This window comes from Xenopus laevis, chromosome 7L, assembly GCF_017654675.1.
Source record: "Xenopus laevis strain J_2021 chromosome 7L, Xenopus_laevis_v10.1, whole genome shotgun sequence".
NCBI classification, from domain to species: Eukaryota; Metazoa; Chordata; class Amphibia; order Anura; family Pipidae; genus Xenopus; species Xenopus laevis.
Window position 1 is genome coordinate 38,769,130 of NC_054383.1, and position 18,075 is coordinate 38,787,204.

The following is an 18,075-nucleotide window of genomic DNA, read 5'->3' on the forward strand; positions in this document are numbered from 1 at the left end:
GGGACAGATGATGAGGGCAGCATGTGAAAAGTACTGGATGTGAGAGTTAAAGGAAGTAACGAGTGAGGTGGAGAGGAGGAGGTAATGTGCAGATCAAAGGTTATGTCTGGGATGTACTTGTTAATTAGGGTGGTGTTTTATATATATATATATATATATATATATATATATATATATATATATATATATATATATATATATTATATATATATATATATATATATATATATATATATATATATATATATATATATATATATATATAAAATGGAGCATCACTGGTGAGTGCTTTGTAAGCGACTACAAGGATCTCAAACTGAATCCTTTATATGATTGGTAGCCAGTGCAGGGACTAGCAAAGAGGGGCCGCACTTGAAAGGTGTATTGGTCTGGCAGTAGTGTTCATGATGAATTGGTGTGGGGTCACTTCAGACAGGGGGAGTCTTGGAGGAGCTTGTGACTTGAGTGGGGCCCCTGGGTAGGGTTGACACCTGGTCAGTATAGATGATGGTTAATACCAATGTTATTAATAAATAAAAAATATATATATATATATTGGAGGGCCAGTATTTTTTTTTCCAGCAAAGGTGGTAACCCTACCACTGGGGGGTGTAGGAGCCCCTAAGGTGGACCTAAGAAACACAGTGGACACAGATTGTTTGAAAGAGCCGTAAAGAAGGATGTTTTTGTTTAGCTGGAAGACACTTCCCATCTGCACCACAATGTGCTGCTTCACCTTACCCTGGCCTGTTCATAACAATTCACACTTCCATCAAGTGACTTGAAAAATGAACTTCTGCCTCAGTGAAGTGTACTATTTGTGACTGGACCATACTTTTCATCTCAGTTAGTTTAATAAGTGAAGTGGAACCCACTGTGATCGCATTTTGATGATTGAATTACCTTTAATGGGGTGGTTCATCTTTAAATTAGCTTTTAGTATACCATAGCATTACCAATTCTTAGAAATTTTTCAATTGGTTTTCATTATTTATTTTTATAGTTGTTGAATTATTTGTCTTCTAACTCTTTTCAGCTTTCAAAAAAAAACAAATGGTAACATTCGCAGTAAATGAAATGCAAGGAAGGTCCATTCAGATTTTACTGGATACCTGCACCTTCTGTAAGGCTACAAATTTATTGTTATTGTGATTACTCATCTTTCTATTCAGACCTCTCATATTCATATTACAATCTCTTATAAAAATTAATGTATGGTTACTAGGGTAATTTGGACCCTAGCAACCAGACTGCTGAAACTGCCAACTGGAGAGCCGCTGAATAAAAAGCTAAATTAATCAAAAAACACAAAGAATAAAACATAAAAACCAATTGCAAATTGTCTCCGAATATCACTCTCTACATAATACTAAAAGTTAGTGAACAACCACTTTCAAACACTTTTTTCAGTTCAGTTGTTTTCAGATTGTTCCCCAGAAATAAAGACTTTTTTAAATTACTTTAAATTATTTATTTTTTTACTGTTTTTCCAAACTCTTAAGTTTTAAGTTGAATGTTCCTGTCTTTGGCGTTACAATCTGGCAGCTCAGTAATTCTGGTGCAGACTCTGAACTGTTACAACTTTGCAACATTTAGTTGATACATTCCTCAGCAGCATTTCTGGTGTATAAGCAACTATTGTATCAATTCTAACTGCTGCCTGCAATGAAACTTAGTGAATCTGCTCAGCAGGGACAAAGATAACAAATCTATCATCAACTAAATGTATCAATTTAGAACAGTTTACAGGGTCGGCAACCCCCCCCCCCCTCCCAGAGCTGCTTTAGAAGGTGAAAAACTATACTTTACACTTAAATATTAGGAAAACAGTGACATATAGAAAATAGAAAGTAATTGGAAAGTCATTATTTCTGGTGATCTATCTGAAAACTACTAGTTGTTTAAAGGTGAACCACCCCTTTAAGAGTTAAAAATGCAAAAATATTGCAAACTCCTCAAATAAGCAGTTTGGAAGATTACTCAGCGAGTCCAATTGCTTTAGACTTATCACTGCTGGATACTGTGTAGACTGTGGCTATAGGATTATAAAGCACATACAGTATAGTAAAATCTAGGGATGCACCGAATCCAGGATTCGGTTCGGGATTCAGCCAGGATTCTGCCTTATTCAGCAGGATTCGGATTTGCCCGAATCCTTCTGGCCGGTCAAACAGAATCCTAATTTGCATATGCAAATTAGAGAGAGGGAGGTAAATCTCGTGACTTTTTGTCACAAAACAATGATGTAAAAATTGTTTTCCTTTCCCACCCCTAATTTGCATATGCAAATTAGGATTCGGTTCGTTATTCGGCCAAATCTTACGCGAAGGATTCGGGGGTTCGGCCGAATCCAAAATAGTGGATTCAGTGCATCCCTAGAAAAATCATTACTGATGAGTACATCTAACAGTGGTCTTTTGTGCATGGGATTTAATGGATGAACTTTAACTGGTTTATGTTTGTCCGTCTAGCTCCACGTCTTTCCTTTCTCAGTACGTTTTAGCCTTCTTTTTTTCTAGTAAGAGACCATGGACCAATATTTTGTTATAACAGTAGAAAGTGAGGTTACATCTGATAAATAAATACATAGATTCTTTTATCCTCAGAAAAAAAAAATAAAGCACCGTGTTTTGTGTTTAGTTCTCCTTTAACCTAATTAGTTGTAATCCAGAGTCCTTTTTTTTACGGAATGCAATAGTAAGATGCAGTATATAATGAGTGTTCTCAACATGCAGCATATATACTGACAAGCATGTCTAAACAAGACATAATAAATGCTTCCCACTGCAGAGCCTGTGGTTGGTAATCATATCCATCTATTATGGACTCTCCGAGACATGTCCAACATGCCCTATATTTTCTGTATTCATCAAATGGTGATTCCCTCGCAGAATTTGACTGTTGTAAAATGTCAGGCAAATAATGTCAGGCAAATGTCCTTGATGAGAAACCATCAAAAATGATAACTGAACTTAGCGACAATCCTGTATAAACAACAATTACTAAAATGGGTTACTGGAAAAAATGTATTCAGTCAGGAATTCTGTATTCCTTCCACACTGAGCATATTGTGCTATTGAAGCAGATCTTAATAACTGTTTAAGAATGTGTTGGTAATTGTGCTCTTTCTACTGGGCCGAGAGGCCAGGGGCTAATGACATGATAATTTATCCACCCTTCTTCAATATGCAGCTCGCTTGGGTCTGTTTTGTAGCATTAATATCCAAGCTCAGTTCCCTGAGGCAAGACAATATTTTCCCCAGGTTTGAAACTGCGCTGAGTCAGATCACTTCTAAAGCCATTCCGTAAAATATGGATTATGATAATATTAGAGGAGACAGGAGAGTCCTATCTAAAAGTTAATGTTAATCTGCCTGGTGTACATTTTGTCCATTTATGGATTTTCCTTCAGTTTCAAATGGCAGTTGAAATCATTGTCTTAATGCCACTCTTTGCAAATGTATTTCAGAGTAAGCAATTCGGTTACTGCATATTTCCCTTCATTAGCGCTCACCAAACCATTATAAGTGTTATTATAGAAAAGATGGGATGTACAGTACTTTAAGAGACTAATTATGCCGGCACATTTCATGTTATTGCATGTCTTACAGATCTATTTGCACAGCGTTTGGTCTAAGTTACTCTTTTATTCTTGAGCAAATCGAGCTGAAAAAATAGCATGTGACGGCCATAAATACTTAATGTGTGAAATGCTTGGCAAAATACCACCGACGATAAAAATGTTCAGTATATTAGTGCAGGTTCATTTTCCAAAGAAACAAACCATTTCCTTTATTATTCAACACTAAGCACAAACTGTTACAAGAGGCAGGGTAAGTCCAACTTCATTGGCACAGGAACAAAGCAGAATTTTGGAGGTTCGGAGAACTGATACGGTTGTCCAGTGGAAACATATTCTGCATTTCAAATAAATGCATGATTTCTCGGCAGGGTTGTTTTTGCCATGAAGCAAGGTTAGAATGTTGCCTCAGATGACACTTTAACATTGGCAGAGAACTAGCCACTTTGCATAATTTTAAGAGAAAATTTGTGTTTTTTAATGTAACTGTTGCTCTTTTATCTGCGCTAGCAATACAGCCCCCCATGAACTGCCCTGAGGGTAAGAGTAGGCTGTAGCCTCCTACATTCCAATCCTGTCTGCAAAAAACAAAATTTTGCAACTGAAGTGGGTAAAGTCATACAAACATTGTAAAAACAAGATATGGGAAGCATTGCCTAGTCCAGTGATCCACAGCCAGTAGCTTGTGAGTAACATGTTGTTCTCTGACCCTTGGGTGTTGCTTTAAGCTGCCTCAAAGCAGGTGCTTATTTTTGAATTCTTGGCTTGGAGCCAAGTTTTGGTTACAAAAAACAAGTGTACTGCCGAAACAGAGGCTCCTGTAGGCTGCCAGTCCACATGGGTGGACCCAATGGACTTTGTCATGCTTATGTTTCTCCTCAACTCTTTTTATATTTGAATGTGACTCGTGGGTAAAAAAGGTTGGGGACCTCTGCTCTAGTGTGATGAATTCAGGTGTTGCTGGCCCATACCGATAAGAGGACCAAGTTAAAGTTAGATCCATTTTACAATATCTTAGCAGCACCAGCTGATATGGGTAAGGTAGTGGTGGGTGGGTTTATTTTGGTCAGATTAGGTCCACATTGTTGATTGCATTATCCTTTGCATTCAGCGGGGCTCATTTATAAACACTGGACAAATTTTCACCCTGGCAATAACCGATAGCAACCAATCAATGATTAGCATTTTAAGCCAGCCTTAGGTTGAACGGTGAAAGCAATCATCTGATTGGTTGCTATGAGTAACTGCCCAGGTGCAAATTTGCCCCAGTGTTTATAAATGAGCCCCACTGTTATCTGAGAAATGACACTCATTGAATTTTCATTGGTCACTCATTGAATATTCAAAATAAGCACCTTTAATAAAGGTAGAGGTGGCTGTGCCTTTTTTTTACGTTGCCTCTGTTTTTCTAACAGAAATATCAAAAACTGAAAGTCTAATTACCTATTTAACGTCCTTCTCTTTAGTTTCTGTACAAGATATATGTTATGATAAATATACAATTATTCTCGGACTGTTCTGAGACAACATCAACCCAGAGTCCTTCTATAGTGTCATAACACCATTAAAATTAGCTTGAAGGCACGGGACTTGTGTTCTGTTGTCATCAATTTGCTGATTTTAACACATGTTCAGTCACTTCTTTCTTTAACCTGTCACCATGAAACAGTTTACTGGACTGAGTGGTTTCCTTTTAATATCATTTCTATAAAGCTGTCAGCTGAGACACTTGTGAATCCAGCTGTGACTAACATCTCAGCCAAACGTGTCAGTCCAAGGGAAAATGCATAGAGAAGAGATCAGCCTGCTTTCTCCACCATGAGACAACACACACATTTTCATGCAAGCCACTTCAATGGGCTAAGCATCCAGTATAGTATACCAAGAGTGCCATCATGGACATCTATAGTTTCACTGCAGTCCATTACATTACAGATGTGTGTTTTAGGTGTAATACAATAAAAAAATAACTATTGAAATATCAAGGATTGGGCATTTTAGTATTCGGTTATATGGGAAAAATTGCTATGTTAGATTATTGGTTCCTGCATTAGTCACCTGTTAGATGTAGTTTAGACCAGAGCATCTTATTGAAGGCCTTATACTGTGTTTGTAACTTTTAATGCATACCCAGCTTGTTTAATTTTACATCGGATCATAAACCAAAGTATAGTCTAGTGACAGAAGACTTCCGAATATGGAAAACAAAAAACATGGGTACTAAAATCCTGAATCCTGGAAGCATAACAAGCTAGCATGATTCTGAACCTAAAAGTAATGCCAAAATGCAATAGCTCAGAAAAGAATAGACCATAAGCATTAGTAGTGATTGTCTAATTTTCAGTTCAGCCTATCACTAATTGTGCCTTTTGGCATGAAACTTGTAAGTCTTATTATTTTCAAAAGCACTGTATAGTGTGAAGATTTTCAACACTTGAAATGTTTACAAATACAGTATATAAATGAGATGAGTTTTTGATCTGACATCCTCAGTGTAGACTATACAGGTATTTTGTATTAATAATAAATATTTGATTCACTGTTCATACTTAGTGGCTGCCTAGAGCAAAGTTGAAACATTTTGCCTCTTAGAGAATCTAAATAATTAATTTCTATCCCCAAAACTGAAAAAAAAATTAAGGGATCTATATGTAGCCAATAAAATGTCTCATTCACTCACTCCATTACTTATGTCGGAAATATCTCTCACTCTCTCTCTCGTTAAGGTATTACTGGTCTGTCCTACACATTGAGTCAAATTTTAGAATGTGCCCTATTGTGGCTGATTCTATATCTTTTCAATGGGCTAGGTCTGCTGGTAGACCCTAGAAAATGACGGTCTAAAGTCACATGATATTAACAAATAATCCACAATCTTGTGTGTATCAGCAGCACTGCCAGGAGAACACAGCCTACTGAACCAACTGAATACCTGTGGGATGTATTGGGACCCTAACTGTGAGACAGGTCAACACCATTGGCCAACCTCACTTAGTAACAAACAGAAATGTAAAAAAATAATTTGCACGGATTAAAGGGGATCTTAATCTAAAATTCATTGGTATAAAAGTATCCAGAATTATCGTCTGTGCACTTTACATTCATTTTCTATTCTTTGATATGAGCGCAATTTTTACTGCCAGGCAGGCTTCGGCTCAACAGCTTCGTAAAGACCGAAAGTGTCAGTGACCCTGTCTGGGCACTTTCTATACATATCCTGGATTGAATGTAAATAGACACTGCAAAAACATATGCCTCATGTGGAAATTTCGGCCGATGCGTATGTTTCCCCAGCATTTGAAGGAGATTAGCCCCCTGCAGAAGAGAGGATTTATCACAGGCAATTAATCTGGTGTGCTATCAGCCATATAGACAGTAGAAATAGTGTTGCCAGTTTAGCAACATGTGGGGCTCATTTATAAACACCGGGCAAATTTACACCTGGGCAGTAACCCATAGTGGCCAATCACTGATTAGCTTTTCTCAACCAGCTGCAGGTAGAACAATTAAAACAAACGTCTGATTGGTTGCCATGAGTTACTGCCCAGGTGCAAATTTGCCCAGTGTATTTAAATGACCACACTTGTCTGCTATACAAAAGGATTGTTGTCATCATACAATGGGCAAAATCAAACCAAAAGAATTTGAGTAAATAAATGGTGTATGAAGAAATGGAAGTGTGCACAAGTACAGAGATTTGAGCTTGTGATGTCAAAATAGAAAAGAGACAGTATCACCACAACACAAGGCTGATTCTTGCTGAGAGCAGAAGTAACAGATTACTTTTGATGAGCAGCCGTTATTGAGAACGATTAGCAAGGATCCATGCGGTGACAAGAAACTTAATAGAGATGTATGGCAAATAAGAGTGAATGTTGATTGCTGGAACACGCTACAAATTAGAGAAGAAAAGTTAAGTCTGGAACAATTAGATTAAAGCAGATGATATCCAGCTTTCTGCTGCGCTGTAGTCTGTTTGTACTTTGTGTGTAAATAGCAATCTAGGCCTTAAAAAATTTCAGTTTGTAGAATTCAATCTTTCATGATTACTTTAATTTATAATGTGTATCCTAAAGGGGATGAAAACCTAAAAATAAAAAAATGCATTAAGCATTTTCAATGGCTCTAAAGTTACTCAGGGCCAGATTTACATAGTGGGCGCCTCTAGGCCCACTGCCATTCGTCGCCCCTGTGCCCTCCCCTTTATTCGTGCAAATTTTCATCATGTGGACCAGAGCAATGGGGATTGGCACATGGGAAATTTAAAAAATGATTGTATCTCCAGCACATACCCATACATTTTTGAACCAATGTGGGCAGGGCGCTCCACCAATGAGCCGAATTGAGCCACTCGCCTCAGGTGGCAGCGCCCCCCCCCCCCGGTTGCATGGGGCGGCAAAAATAAGAACGGAATTTCCGGTTTTGGACCCGGAAATTTGGCTCTTCTAGTGCAGAGAGCGCAATTGCACTAGCGACATGGACCGCCCCCGACCCCCTCCAGCGCTGAAAAGGTGAGCGCCGTGAGGAGGGGTGGGAGGGCAAAGGAAGGCCGTCTCAGGCGGCGAAGAGGCAAGGATCGCTGCTGAATGTGGGAGTGGTTGGCCAGCATGCCTAGAATCCTGCTGCCCTAGGCCCAGGCCTAGGTGGCCTTTCCATAAATCAGGGCCTGAAGTTACTTGTACCTGTAACTGCAACTGAAAGCAGTTTCTGGCTGGCCCTTTCTGTGCACCTGATTCTAACTCTTAAATGGGAACTATCACGAAAAGGACTGAAATAAATAGTTTTCTAATTCTAATCAATTAAAGAAATCTATCAAATAGATATTATGCAGAATGCTCGGGACCTGGGGGTTTCCTGTTCTTCATACCTTAAACATCATGTAAACATTAAATGAACCCAATAGGCGGTTCCAATGAGGACTAATTGTATCTTAGTTTGGATCAAGTACAAGGTACTGTTTTATTATTACAGAGAAAAAGGAAATATTTTTTTAAAATTTGGATTATTTGGATACAATGGAGTCTATGGGAAACTGCCTTTTCATAATTTCTGGATAATGGGTCCCATACCTGTACTGCTCTATACCACGTTAGATGCACTCTATGAAGCTTGTTCCATGTTGTCTCATAATACATCTTTAATTGATGCTAAAACTGTTTGGCAAACTCTGCTCTGATCATTTTACAACAACCAGGGAGAAGACTAGATTACAAGCAGAGCTCACACACTACAGTGGGCGCATCACTTCCTAGTCCTAATTCTACAATCATATTTATAAAGTGTATTTTATTTACTGTTACTGTTAAATAGTAAAATTAATTTACCTTTTGTATTAAAGACTTTACTCAAAACGAAGGTCATCCATTTGGTGCCCCATTCAAATCAGGAAAGTTATCAGGAAAATGTATCCGAATAAAACATTAAATAGCATAATCCTGTTTAATCATATTTGATGCAAGGCTACAAAAAGTAATTGGCGTCTTGGAATTCTTGTTTTCTTTCTTTGTATCATCTGATACAGTATGTAGGGACATCACTGCAATGGCAGATTTGCTATGTTATATGTTTTCTTAAGACACCTGGAAGAAGCAGACTGTGAGATCTGAATTGCAGTTGCTGTGTTAGATTTAAAAGGCATCTGCCTTGGTGTAGTCATAACACATACAAAATTAATTACAATAGCAACAATTGTTCTGTCTGTTAGTGTTTTCTTGTTGCTGTGCCGGATCAGTAGTGCTGGAAGGTGGTTTATTTAGGGGTGCATATTGTAGTGTAAGGATCTTTGGCGGTGGAGATTAAAATGAGCAATCTTGTCCTTTGACATACTGTTTTACATAAACAACATTCATATTTTGCAGCTCTTTATTTGTTTTGCAACTTCATAGAAAACAAGTGTGTCAGTACAGGGGGCCTTGTAGGCATTAGTCTCCTCCTCAGTCTTGCGTCAAATGCTTCGTTTTGGAAGCCTAAATCCAGTGAAAGGTATTAATAGAATAAAAACTGTCCAGATAAGGATAAAAATGTTGTATATGTATACTGGTTCTAATTATGCCTTTTAGGCTAAGGGCAGATTCGGGGAGATTAAGTCACCTGGCGACTAATCGCCTCTTCTGTGGGGCGACAATGTCCTCGAACTGCCTTCTTCCTGCCTTCCGCCTGCTTGAATGAGAAAATGCCAGCACAATGCACTCTCGGCGCCCTGGCGATTTCGGAAATCGAAGTGCCGCGAGTGCATTGCGCTGGCGTTTTCTCATTCAAGCAGGTGGATAGCAGTTCGGGGCTGCCAGGCTGCCCCTACACTAAAGCTCTGCCTTAGTCCAGATAAGGTGAGTCAATCATGTTTCCAAGATAAGGTTGGAGTGTAAAATGAACAACTTCTTGCAGTCAGGGCAAAGAGAGAGATATAGGTCTGAGCTAGCCATGGCACCATCGTTACAATCCTTGCAAGTTATTCTCGAAAATTTGAAAAATTACTTAAAATGTGAAAATACCACTCACACTGACTTGTCCAAGAACTGTGCCAGCTTTAAGATGCCTACATTTTTTTTATTCAAGTTTTTGCTTTTTTTTTTGCCCAAATAAATCTTGAAAATCTGAGAATTGTGTTAAAAACTCAAATTTGCATCTTGATGAATTCTGTCCCTCAAGGGGAAAATCTAGCTCCCTTTTTGACATTCACCTATGTTTATGAGGAAAAGGTGCATAAATAAATACTATCTGAACTTCCTGAAATAAATATGAATATGTTGTTTTTCCATAGAAGCTTACCTGATTTCACAAAAAAACTTGATTCTCATATGAGCAATTTTCCAAAAGCCCATAGACACATTCTGACAGCAGTTAAAAAAACAACTAATAAGACATGTATTTCTGGATTTATGGCAGATCATTAACCTGTTCATTTTTATACTGGTTCAATATACACTCAACAGGACTCGTCCTCAGGGCTCCGTAATACATAGCAATATATATTAGACTAGGTATACATTTGAACAATTAAAATATAATTTTTGAACTGAAAGTAGGCAAAATAAAACCTGTGTTGTGTGCGAATTATAAGAGGGAGAAACAATATTGATATTTAAGAGCTACGTCCATCACTTTAAATTGGTTAAAGGTGATGCTGGGGTTGCATTAATGTCTAAGCTTAAAGGGATTCTGTCATGGTTTTTATGGTGTAATCTTTACTTCTACATTTTTTACATTGCAAATAATTCCCTCTACCATTTCAAATTTTATTCTTCAACCGGCAAATGTAACTTTTTTTAGCTGTAATATTGATGTGGAGGCAGCCATCTTTGAGAAGGAGCTAGCACTTCAGGGTGGAATTGCTATTATTTCTCCACTTTTCATTATACTTCAATACGACCCAAGTCATGCTCTTTTCTAAGTCATTTAAAAACCCTGCTCTCTGGTTACCTTCCAATTGTTCTGTTGATGGGCTGCTGGGGGCAAGTGGGTGATATCACTCCAACTTGCAGTCTAGTAAAAAGTCACATTTTTGGAGGCACCTGGGAAACAGGCATCAGGCCAAAATTCTAAAAAAAAAAAAATGTTTGTTCTTTTAAAAAAATGGAATTCAGTGCAGAATTCTTCTAGAGCAGCACTATTAACTAATGCGTTTTGAAAAAAAACATGTTTTCCTCCTACAGTATACCTTTAAAGGGGATGGGGAAACTGGGCCTGTGAACAGGGACAGACTATCATGATTTCCTTTCAGTCTGTTCAATCAGGTGTAGGTGTAAAATAAATATATTTTCCTTTATTTTTGGAAGTTCAGATAGTGTTTATGCACCTTTTCTATATAAAACTAACTGAATGAGCTTATGTCAAAAAGGGGGGATGTTTTTCTGTTTAATGTGCAGACCTGATCTACCATTAAATTCAACATGTTCCTTATATCATGTACGTGAAACAGGACTACTGTCATGATTTTTATTGTGTAGCTTTTATTTCTAAATTACACTGTTAACACTGCAAATAATTCACTCTACCATGTACAATTTCATTCCTAATCCAACAAGTGTATTTATTTAGTTATATTATTGGTGTGTAGGCAGCCATCTCAGGTCATTTTGCCTGGTCATGTGCTTTCAGAAAGAGACAGGACTTCAGGATGGAACTACTTTCAGGAAGGCTTTTGTTTCTCCTACAAAATGTAACTGAAGGTGTTGTAGTGGGACATGGATTTTTACTATTGAGTGCTGTACTTACATCTACCAAGGAACTGTTATCTGGTTACCTTCCCATTGTTCTACTGATGGGCTGCTGGCGGATGGGGAATGATATCCCATCAACTTGCAGTGCAGCAGTAAAGAGTGACTGAAGTTTATCAGAACACTAGTCAAATGACTGGGGGCACCTGGGAAACTGACAATATGTCTAGCCCCATGTCAGATTTCAAAATTAAATATAAAAAAAATTTGTCTAGCCCCATGTCAGATTTCAAAATTAAATATAAAAAAAATCAATGCAGAAGTCTGCTGGAGCAACACTATTAACTGATGCATTTAGGGAAAAAAAAAAACTTTTTTTTTCCATGACAGTATCCCTTTAAGATCTTTAAATATACAAATCTGTGTACTGCTCTTGGTAAAGGAATTGTGGAGTCTGCAGTCCTCACAAACTCTCGGCGGCTCTTCCGTTAATATTTGATAGCTCATATTGCTGCATAGATATATTCCTTATTATTAGTAGTTTTATAAATTCCACTTGCTGCATTATTCTGATGAATTTAAAGCAATTTCCACACACATTTATACATATGCATGACATTCATCTATATTTTTAAGGCAGAAGGTATCTCTTAAATATCAAAATTGTTCTGAGTTATGATACACACATAACTAACACAGGTTTCATTTTGCCTACTTGCAGTACAAAAATTATATTTTAATTGTTCAAATGTATACCTAGTCTAATATATATTGTTGTAGTTCTTTTACAGAGCCGTCATCTGGGTTCTGCAATAGAGCTGAAATGTTAATTTAATAGCACAATTAATAAATTATTTATTTAGTAATGCAATCAATGAATTCCTGTTCAGTATAGATTGTACCTGGATAAATGAACAGGGTAATGATCTCCCAGGATCGTTCCTGCCATGAGGCAAGGTGAGCACCTTGCCTCAGGCAGGAGTGAACGGGCAGTTACAAGGGGCCGCCTCCTGTAACTTTAAGAGCCGAAAGCGCAGTGCGCGTTCATTGCACTAGCGGTACCGCCCCTTTTGACCCACTCCGATGCTAAATTTTAAGCGCAGAGCGGGAGAGGGGGGCGGCAGCAGCCCACGGATCGCCCCTGTGATCTCCTCTAAAACCAGAAATATGTCTTAGTGTCAGTTGGTTTTTAACTGCTGTCAAAATATTTTTGTTTTACAGTAGAACCCCCATTTTACATCCCCTGATTTTAAGTTTTCCCTCATTTTACATTGTTGTTTTTTGGTCCCACCTATACATTATACATAATACATTTCCCTGATTTTACATTTTCCTGGATTTTACACCATTTGTTTCTGGTCCCCTGAAAAACGTGCTGTTGCGCTGGCTACACTAGAAGAGCCTCTTAAAGTTACCAAGCTTTTTGCCACCCTTGGTAACTGGCCGATCCGTGCCGCCTGAGGCAAGATTCTCACCTTGCCTCATGGCCGGAGCGGCCCTGATTCAATGTCAAATTTTAGTCGTGTTAGAGCTTTTTGAAACCAAGATTAAACGCTCTTTCTCTAAAATCACGAATGCAATGAAAGTTATTAAAAAGTCAGAATATAAAGAGTGTGGACGGGAAACAGTGCTGAACGATCTGTAAGAAATACCAGTATTAGTGATAAGCGAATTTTTCTGGCGAGTTTTGCTGTGGAAATGACGCCCATAGACTCCAATGGGAGAAAAAAAATGTTACATGTCAAAAAACTGCCGTACGTCAAAAAAAATTATCTGCGTGTCAAAAAAATTTGTTGCACATAGAGTTTATTGCATTGTGGCAAATTTTCCCCTGGCGAACAGGTCAAATTTGCCCCTTCCCCAACCAGTATCTCTAAAACTTCTAAAAAAAAAAAAAAAAACTTTGCCCAATTACAAGTGAAAAAAAAATCCAAAAAGTTTGAATGGCTGAAGTTTTCATGGTTTTTACACTTTCTAATTATCAAATTTTTATAGATTTAGAGAAATAATAAAGACACATTTTTAGAGAAAAAAATATATGATTCATGGAAAAAAGGGAAATCTGAATATAAGTAAATAGTAAAAAAAAGAGATTCCATGGAAAATCTGAAAACTATCAAACGTTGTTTACTGCAGGACAAAAAGCTATTAAATCAAATCACATCAATATTTTGTGAAGTTACTTGTGTCTCAATGATCAGCACATTAAATACTCAATGCTGCTCATGTGTGCATTTTTTAGGCTTATTATCTGCCATGTGTGCATAGTGAGAAATTAAATTCAATGGCATCCTGTACTGTAAAGCTGAAGAAAATTCCATGTTGTTTAAATCTTCTGCCACCATGTTCCTACTTTCCCTTAGTTTCTCTTTATAAATATATATATTCTCTTTATATTCTGTTGGCTCCTTTTCTAACACACTTAGGGGCATATTTATTAAAGGTCGAATTTCGAATTGAAAAAACGTTGAAATTCGAATTCAAAAATTCAAAAAGACCAACGTTTATGTATTGCCTATACATAGATATTGTTGGCAATATCTATGTATTGCCAACGTCTTCCTCACTTTGCAGCCATACATTTGTGTGTGTTCTTTTTGCCATTTCTTTTTTATTGTTTCCCTGATTATCGTCTTTGCCTTTTGATCTAGTAAAATAACTTGTTGCCAATTTAATTTTGTCTCCATCTACATGGTGTCATGGAATAATGAGACACGTGACTTATGCTATCTCCTAGCTAGAGATGATATGTGACCTAGAATGAGGAGAGTGTGCTGTAGCTAACACGGTATTCTTAGCTGGCAAATTATAACAGGCAGCAGGTAATCAAGGGTTGATACTGAGTGGGCAGCAAATACATTATTTGAAGAGCGTGCAGCTAATTAGAAGATGGCACGCAGAATACTGAGCAGAGAAGACATTTGTTATCTTAACCGTCATTGTGGATTTTACAAAAGACAAAAAAGATTATTTCTATAATGGCCCACTGTTATCAGTAAACATATGCTAAACATTTTCTGGTGGAAACCACCTCCCCCCTCACATAAAATGCTTACAGATACGTGAAAAAAGACTTAACACTTGGAGGCCTATTTGGCAAAGGTCAGATTTTAGTGGCTTTAAAGGTTTTTGACTAAACTCACAACTAAAAAATATGAATACCACTGAAACCTCTAGTTTTTGGACAATTTCTAGGGGGAAAAAAATCCAAAAACGTCTAAAAGTCCGTATTTATATAAATCGGTCCAATAGGATCATTGCAGCTCTCATTTTGGGGAAAAAAAGCCTGAAAATTGTTGAGCAGTTTGGGGAAAAAAGACCAAAGAATTTTAAGCAATTCAGGAATAAACTCAAAAAATTCGAGCAATTCAGGAAAAATTCCAATAAATTAAAGAGATTTGGGGTTTTGCTCGACTTTGTAGTTTTTTTGTAATTAATAAATAAGTTACAATTAGGCATGGGAGTTTGAGTTTTTTTTTTTTGTTTTTTTCTACAGTAGAACTACACGAGTGCTTTTACCTGTGATAGCATCCGCTCCGACGCACTGAGATTAATTGCATGCGGTACGTCAGATGCCCCGAATCTAAGGTAAGTAATAGGAATGTCGGTCATGACTGTTTGAAGAAGACGCAACATGCAGCATTCGCATCCGACAGTCGCGTCGGATGCATGCAGCAACAACGTCCGACATTCCTATTACTTACCTTAGATTAGGCGCATCCGACGTGACGCCTGCGATTCATCTCAGCGCGTCAGAACGGATGCTATCGCAGGTAAATGCGCTCGTGTAGTTCTACCCTTAATGAGATAAATTCGGATTTTAATAAATTACATATTGTGTGACCTTTATTTTGAAGAATATCTAACATAATGAATTTCAAGGATGTTGATGCTACTTATGTAGTTCCGAAGTCGCCCGAAGTTGCCTCGAGGAAACTTCGGAAAGCCGAAGTGATCCGACGATTCACATTCTAGCCGGCAGGAAGGCATTTCAGGGAGATTATTGCCCCGAAGAAGAGGAGATTTGTCGCTGGGCGGCTAATCTCCCCGAATCTTGACGTGTGCCACCACCCTAAGTGAGGTTTCATCTTGATTTATGATTGATTAGCCAGTCAGCATTGTGTAATATAAATTTTGTGATCACAGTTTCTTAATCTATGTTATATTGAACTTGAATCAACTGGAACTTTAATGTTCTCAGCTCAGATCTGCTGAGATATCATATAATTCAATGGAAACTGGATGGTCTAATTTTAAAATTTAGATATACAGGTATGGGATCTTTTACCCAGAAACCCATTATCCAGAGAGCTCAAAATTATGGGAAGGCCATCTCCTATAGAATCCATTTTAATCAAATACGTTTTTAAAAATGATTTCCTTTTTCTCTGTAATACTAAAATATAAAATATCATTAATCATTATTTGAAGCAACACCATCTTATTGGGTTTATGTAATGTTTACATGATTTTCTAGTAGAGATGAGGTATCCAGAGCCAAATTACGGAAAGATCCATTATTCAGAAAACCCCAGGTCCCGAGCATTCTGGATAATAGGTCCCATACCTGTACCTTGATAACTAAAATATCACTAATCCTTATTAGGGGCACACCAATGGGATTATTGGTGTTAATTAATATCAAAATATTTTTTAGCAGACTTAAAGGGCTAGTTCACCTTTAAGTTAACCTTTAGTATGTTAAAGAATGGCTAATTATAAACAACTTTTCAACTAGCCTTCTTTTTTTTTTTTCATTTTTCTAGTTTTTGAATTATTTGTCTCCTGATTCTTTCAAGCTTTCAAATGGAGGTCACCGACCCCATCTAAAAAACAAATGGTCTGTAAGGCTATACATTTTTAGTTATTGCTTCTTTTATTACTCATCTTTCTATTCAGACCTCTCCTATTCATATTCCAGTCTCTTATTCAAATCATGCATGGTTGCTAGGATAATTTGGACCCTAGCAACTAGATTGCTAAAATGAAAACCAATTGCAAATTGTTTCTGAATATCACTCTATACATAATACTAAAAATTAATTTAGAGGCGAACAACCCCTTTAAGTTACGGTGATCCAAATTAGAGAAAGATCCCTTATCCAGGAAACCACAAGTCCCAAGCATTCTGAATAACAGGTCCCATACCAGTACAAGTTTATTCAACATATCACCTGAGTCATCAAATAGCTGAGGCCACAGATTGCTGTGTATAAGTATAATTTCTTGACTAAACTTAACCCATTCAATCATGGTTAACCCATTGAAGATTCAAGGAAATTCTTGATTAGTATATTGATCAGCTCATTAGAGGTTATGCCAGATAACGCAACATGACCAAATAATACTTGATAAATGTGGTCATGTTCTTAGTTGCTGTGTGTATTCTTTATTGCAGTATTTGCCGACCTATGAACATAATATATAATAATTCAGTTTAATTCTATGATTGAGTGGGAAAATAGTTAATGATTAACATAGCTACTAAACAGTTGATACTAGATGCTTGGGAGATGCAAGTTGCTTTGTTCAGAAATAAAACATTCTTCTGCAAAAACTCTTCATTATGCTTAGGATACTAATAATGCAGTTTTTCATAATACTTTCTCTATTAAAGCTTCCCCCACTCTTCTCTGCTAACATTAAATTGTGCATTTCTATTATTTTTATTTAATACCCTCATAAGTCAGCATTATTCTGTTTTGGTTGTATTGTACTTGTTTTGTTTTTATTTGCACCTTCCTGAATTGAAATTGCTGTACAGTAAAAACATAATAACTCTGTGGGAGTGAGTTTTATTCTTCTTCTAGAAATGGCTTGTGTTTTATGTCCCATGTAGATGCAGCCTAACAAAATGTCACACAACAGAAAGGTACAAAAAAGTAATTTTTGCCATGATTTTTAACATTGTTTTGCATATTTATAATAAAACCCATGACAAATAATCACTGTAAATTTGTTGTGTATATTATCTCACTATAGTACTTACTATAGTATATCTTGTCCTGCACTATTTTCCCCCCAATTACAGTATCAGCTTTTGCCCAAATATTGCCTGCACTAGAGTCCTGCTCTGGTCCATTTTTTGAAACCCATACCCGCAACGTGCAATCCGCAACCCGGACCTGCAACCCGCATTCTTACTTGCTTGGACCCGCAAGTACGTTATCCGCAACCCGGACCCGCTGACCATCACGAATCAGGAAGTGCTGTCATTGTAAACCGGAAGTGCCATCATCGGAAGTAGGCGTGATCAGAAAAAAGGAGTAAAAATCGCTATTGAGAAGACCCATGGCCCGACCCACAGAACCACCGACCTGCGTCTATACCCGCACCTGG

At 37.4% G+C, this 18,075-nt stretch overlaps 1 protein-coding gene across 1 annotated transcript in view; it reads left to right on the forward strand.

Annotated features, from left to right (window-relative positions):
- ascc1.L (activating signal cointegrator 1 complex subunit 1 L homeolog) overlaps positions 1 to 18,075 on the forward strand; it is a 139,863-nt gene that overhangs the window by 99,685 nt on the left and 22,103 nt on the right. The gene's annotated exons all lie outside the window — the stretch shown is intronic.